Source organism: Nematolebias whitei, chromosome 16 (assembly GCF_014905685.2).
Source record: "Nematolebias whitei isolate Nwh7 chromosome 16, NemWhi1, whole genome shotgun sequence".
In the NCBI taxonomy this organism is placed as follows: Eukaryota; Metazoa; Chordata; class Actinopteri; order Cyprinodontiformes; family Rivulidae; genus Nematolebias; species Nematolebias whitei.
The window spans coordinates 579,002-585,684 of NC_056513.1; positions in this window are offsets into that span (position 1 = coordinate 579,002).

Below are 6,683 nucleotides of genomic sequence, written 5' to 3' on the forward strand. Positions count from 1 at the left end.
CTCATGCAACCCCATACCATCAGTGATGCAGGCTTCTGAACGGAGCGTTGATAACAACTTGGGCTATCCTTGTCCTTTCTGGTCCGGATGACATGGCGTCCCAGTGTTCCATAAAGAACTTCAAATGGTGACTCATCTGACCACAGAACAGTCTTCCATTTTGCCACACTCCATTTTAAATGACCCCTGGCCCAGTGCAAACGTCTGAGCTTGTGGAGCTTGCTTAGAAATGGCTTCCTCTTTGCACTGTAGAGTTTCAGCTGGCAACGGCGGATGGCACGGTGGATTGTGTTCACTGACAATGCTTTCTGGAAGTATTCCTGAGCCCATTCTGTTATTTCCTTGACAGTGGCATTCCTGTTTGAGGTGCAGTGACGTTTAAGGGCCCGGAGATCACGAGCATCCAGTAGAGTTTTACGGCCTTGACCCTTACGCACAGCGATTGTTCCAGATTCTCTGAATCTTTTGATGATGTTATGCACGGTTGATGATGATAACTTAAAAGTCTTTGCTATTTTACGCTGGGTAACACCATTCTGGTATTGCTGCACTATCTTTCTGTGCAACAATGGTGGAATTGGTGATCCTCTTACCATCTTGGCTTCTGAGAGACACTGACACTCTGAGAAGCTCTTTTTATACCCAATCATGTTGTCAATTGACCTAATTAGTGTTAATTGGTCTTCCAGCTGTTCGTTATATGCTCAATTTCCTTTTTCCAGCCACTTATTGCTACTTGTCCCAACTTTTTTGGGATTTGTTGACACTTTGAAATTTTGAATCAACATATTTTTCCTTTAAAATGTTACATTTACTCAGATTAAACTTTTGATCTGTCATCTATGTTATATTACGAATAAAATATTGACATTTGCCATCTCCACATCATTGCATTCAGTTTTTATTCACAATTTGTTTAGTGTCCCAACTTTTTTGGAATCTGGTTTTGTAGTTCATTAACCTTTAATTCAACATAAAATTCAAACTTCACAGTTATTTAAACCATATTGTTCTAACATTTGTTACATTTTCAAAACTGAACCTAACATGAAATATACAGACTTCAGTCTTAACATATTGATTCATATTTAGTAAATCTTTAACAAAATTTCAAAACCTGTGCACTTCTGAACTATAATCATTTATAAACCATAAACTGTATCATTTAGAAGTGGCTCCAGATGTGTCTCATCTCTTCCACCTGTTAAAAAGACAAATTACATAAAGTTTGTTTTATAACTTGTCCATAAGTTTTAGTTTAATATGAGAAAAGCAGTTTCCTGCTTTGAGCTGCAGCTGCATCAGAGCTTCTCCCACTTTATTGTTGTTTCATGGTGAAGTTGTGGCGCAGCTTTATCACTAAAGAATCGACATGAAGTAATACCGTGCGTTGGGTCCAGCGTATTAAAATAAAGCTGAACCCGTCCCCTTCCACTGAGCCGTCTGATCATAAATGTTTGTGATGCAGCAGAGATGGAGAGGGAACTCTTCACAGCCTTTGGAGGATCAGCTGGAAGTTTGTTGCAGCAGGTCGCCTGCTTCACTTTCATCTTCCGCACATTTTGTCTTATTTCCAAAATATTGTACCACAGTTTGATTTGATACTTCTTGCAAACAGCCGTGCTCTTGTGAAGCTCTGTCTTCCCCAGAACATTGTAGGATCTGAAAAGATTTTTAAAGACGAAGGAGCACGTTGAATCATGTCCTCCTGCTCCATGCTAACAGGCTCCATTCAGGTAAAGGGAGCTGGCTAACTAGCTGCTGTACGGTGGCCTACATGGCCAAATTCTACGGCCGAGTGGACACGTAATGTGATATGCAGTACGCTCGGGAGTAGGAACGGAAAAAAATTAAACACATTTTAAAATCCATTTATGGGCTTTTAGAATTGATTCAGAATCGGCAGAACTCAGAATCTAGATTCTTTAATAAATCAATTTTTTCTGCACCGTGTAGTAAAATGGTGTAAAATAATAAAAACAGGAACATGTCTGTTGGTTTGTGCCATGAACGTAGCAGATGTTGGAATATTGAGATATACATCGTATATCGCAATTTATCTTAAAAAACATTATTAATTTAGGTCCTTATCGCTCCGCCCTATTTATAATATATTTTATGACTCCATGATTATTCATCTATATTACATTACGTTTATAATGTATATTACATGACTACATGGGACCCAGTGTACATAATTTCATTCCACCACCTGTGCCACGTGTGGTGCGAATGACAAATACCAGTAAAGAAAGTGATTCTGACTGCATGATTATATTACATTACATTTCTAATGTGTTTTACGTGAATATATGGTTATGAGGTGACACTGGTTGAAGCCAGGCCCGGGTGGCCTTCAGCACAGCAGCCATGAAGTTACTTCTCTGTTCTGTGTCTCGTACACCAACACGAGGCATCGTAGCGCTGCGTGATCTCCACATTGCCACCGCTGATTAAAAAAATAAAAAATCCACAAAATGGCTGTAAATTTGTATGAAAATGTAATTGTAGTAAAAGCTGGTCTGATGAAATGTTTCAGTTCTGCATGCATGACCCGCCTTGTGTGTGTTCTCTTATAGGATGACGGTTTGTTGCCCAGAGGAGATGTGGGGGGTCAGTTTAAGCCGGTGGTGGCGTGGCCTCGTGTGGAAGGTGTAGAGGTGGACCTGAACTCTATCAGACTCAAACACGGTGAGACACAAACTTCTTGTTTTTGATTTCATTCTGAGGCTTTCACTTCCACATGTGAGTGACAAAGACTGAAGCTACAGCCCGAGGGCTGATGGGCCGTGGAAAAAGTGTCTTTTACAGACTAGACAAATGATCTGTACCTGTTTGTTAAAGAAAGGTAACCCCACAAAGGTCACTTAAATAAATTCAAACTGACTAAACTAACGATAGCACTAAAATTCACCCAACATCAGCTGATGAGAATCATCAGTTGCTTTGGCTCCAACAGAACTTTCTGCTGTCCACAGATGTTTTTGTCCATTCCGTGTGAGCAAACTGCAACAGCTGTCTCAATTTTAGGAGGTCCTTCTGAAGACGTCATGTGTCGGCTGCTTCCACAGATGTTGAGCAGGATGTAGATCAGGGCTCAGGCCACTCACAACAGTCCAGTGTTTCATACTGAGCCAGTCTTGGGTGTTTGTAGCTGTCCATGTTTGTCCTGTGGAGGACATGAGCTGCAGCTGAGACATGAGGTCTTCAGAAGGACCTTCAAGACATCAAGACATCCTGTGCTACATGGTGCCCAATACAGCGATCGTGATCTACTGGTAGATCGCACGGCGAAATAGACGTCAGACCTTTTTATTTAAATTTCTTTTAATACTTTTTTAAATAGACGTCAGCCGATCAATCTATCTTCATTATGCAAATCATCACTTGATTGACACACAGGTTAGACAATCTGAGACCGACCTTTTCTGGCACATGGGTCATGATGCATGCACAAACAACGGCGCCTATGATTGACACACAGGGCAACCAATCAGAGACCAGATTTTTCCTGACACAGAGGTCACCACGCATGCACCGACAACAAACACGTTGACTTGTGAGAGCCTCCAGTTTATATCTAAACTCAAGAAGGTGTAAAATGAGTTGGGGAGCTGCACCAAGTAAGAAGTAAAAAAACCACCATTTCCATACGGAATGGGGGGAGGACTTTTTTCAATGTCCTGTTGGAAGTGCGTTTCACCGGAGCAGCATTTTCGGACTATATTTATAAAAACTCAGGCACCGACTTCCTTCTGAAAAGCGAGCTGAGAAAGAAAACGAAGGAACTAAATCCCAGTTACGTGGACAGAGTCATTTTTCTTCCAGCCGACCAGCATCAGTCCAGGTGAGTCACTTTAATAATTGTTAAGCACAAGAAGTCTTTTCAAGACGGAGACGTGGTAAAAGTTTTTCATGGAAGCAGCTGACTCGTTCAGAGACTTCAAAAACAAGCAGAAATATGATCTTCCATCGAAGTTCTCCAACAAATACAGTTCGAGTTCAAATCGGCTGCTGTCAGCGCTGAGTTCTCACTGGAGTTCAAAATCTCAGCTTATTTTTCAAACATGAACTTACTCTTGTTGCTTTCTGTTCCTTTGTGTGAAGAACACAAGTTACTCATGGGTTTTGTTGTTTTGTACACGGACAGTAAAAATAAATGTATCAACTTTGGGGTTTTTGTCCTTTATGTTGCGTTCACAGTGAACTGGGACTTGTTCATTCATTCAAGCTTTAGTTATCCAGGTTGGTCTCACTGAGACACGAGGACTCATTTACCAGAGAGACCAGTTTTAGACAGACAACATATAAAGTACAGACAACAATAAACTGCAATTAAAATAAAAGTAGTGACATAAAACAATAAATCAAGGTGCCATATAAAACATGGTAAAATACTAAAAACAGGAACATAAAGCATACAAAGCATACTTCATATGTTTCTAGATAAGTATATGTTTTATATTTTTATAGTAGGTAGATGACTTGGACTAGGGCTGGGTACCTTTCTAAGAAAATCTGTACCCGTGTCGGTTCCTGGAAGGTTCTTTTTTCGGTACCAATTTTGTAATTAATATTAATTCTAACAAGAATAAAATTACGATACACATTACAGTACAAATTGTGAGTTTTATTTTTTAACTCTGGTATTTTTCTATTCCAGCAGTTTTCTTACATAAAAACAAACGAATAATTTCCAGTTCAAAGACCAGTTTCAAACCAGTGACAGGTCAGTGTCTAATGGTCACTGCTTCACACTGAGGACCTTTTCACTGAACAGTTCTTCTTCAGAAACATCGACGTGTCTGTTTTCTCTGGACACAAACCAGCTGCTCCTGGCTGACGGTGTCTCCAGCACCATAGACATACATTGTACATAGAATAGGTGCGGCACTCTATACAGCTCTGGGTGTAGTCTGTTTGTCATATGTCTGGTGTTTTACCTGCCGGCGTGCTGAAACCACGTGACACGTTACAGCCAATACCGAAACTTGACACCGAAAGAAGAGTGACGTTTCAATCCATACACCGACCGGTGCTGTTCAGTCGGTGCCATAAAAGAACCTCGGTTCGGTACTCAGCCCTAACTTGGACTTGGTTTAAAAGTAGCTTGCTTGTTGAAAAAGTGTGGACCCTCCTGCTGTGCTCGATTCAGAAAATAACTGAATGTCCATGTTTGACTGCAGGTGCAGCGTTCTTTTCTTTGACTCTCATGTTGGGGTCTGTAAAACTCAGCTGATGAGACTTGTTCCCAACAAGCTCTAATTTAGTCTCATCTGTCTAAAGGACCTTCTCCCTGAAGCTTGGTGGTTTCTCAAAATGCATTTTGGGACATTCCAGTCGTCCTTGGTCTTTTTAAATTTATTTTCAAGCCTAAAAATTAAAAGTGGTTGTAGATGTTTCCCTTCAAACTTGTTTTTGTGACAGACTGGATGGTAGTGTTAAAGCATGCTCATGACCTGCAGCACGTTTGATCTAAAGCGTCAGGTTTTATTGTTTTTGGGTTACAGTTCATTTAAATGATGGATTGGAGTGGGACATTTAGATTTAATTTTTGTCTGCTTACTCATAATGTTTGCTAGTGTCAATGAATTTCAAAATAAGACTGCTTCAGTTCAACACAAAGATGGAAGCTTTCCTTAAATACGGTAAATGGTAACGAACTGTGACTTTTAGCGCTTAGCCTTCAGCTCAGTTAAAATATGCACTCATTCAATCTGCGCTGCGCCAAGACACGTTTTATAGCAACACCTGTAAGATGGTGAACTGTCTTCATGGTGCATTCAGGTACAACATGTAAATGTCATGGTTTATAGTGGTTCAAAACCCAAAGTGCAGACAGAACTAGTCTTGATTCGAGTCGTCAACAAGCAAACTGATTTATTTGACCAAATAATAAGCTGATGTGCTAGCAAAAGTATTTCAAGGTTCAAGGTCTGTGGAGCTGAGCAGTGCATCTTTTCCGGATGAGCTCAACACCTTCTACACCTGGTTTGATGCAAACACCAGCACACATGCCACCAGAGCACACGTAGACAGTGAGGACACCACACTCTGTTTAGACACTGCTACAGTGAGACTCACGTTCAAGAAGGTAAACCCTCACAAGGCACCAGGGCCTGGTCCCAGGACGGGTGCTGAGAGTGTGCACTGACCAACTCACCAAGGTGTTACCAACATCTTTAACCTGTCTCTGAGCCAGTGTATTGTGCTCACCGTCTTCAAGACCTCCACTGTTGTCCCCATCCCAAAGACCTCTGCAGCATCCTGCCTTAATGACTTTCAGCCCATAGCATCACATCTGTTGTCATGAAGTGCTTTGAGCAAATTATCAAGACTCACATCTGTGCCTCCCTCCCTGACACCCTGGACCCCCTACAGTTCATATACAGAGCAAACAGGTCTACAGATGATGCCTCTGCTTTAGCAGATCACACCTCCCTCAGCCATCTGGAGAAGGAAAACACCTATGTGAGAATGCTCTTCATTGACTACAGCTCCAGCATTCAACACCAGGATCTCCTCCAAACTGGTCTCCAAGCTCACCACACTGGGCCTGGAGAAGTCCATCTGCTGCTGGATACTGGACTTCCTCACCAACAGACCACAGGCAGTGAGATCAGCTGTCACCTCTCCTCCACACTAATCCTCAGCACCGGTATACCTCAGGGCTGTGTCCTCAG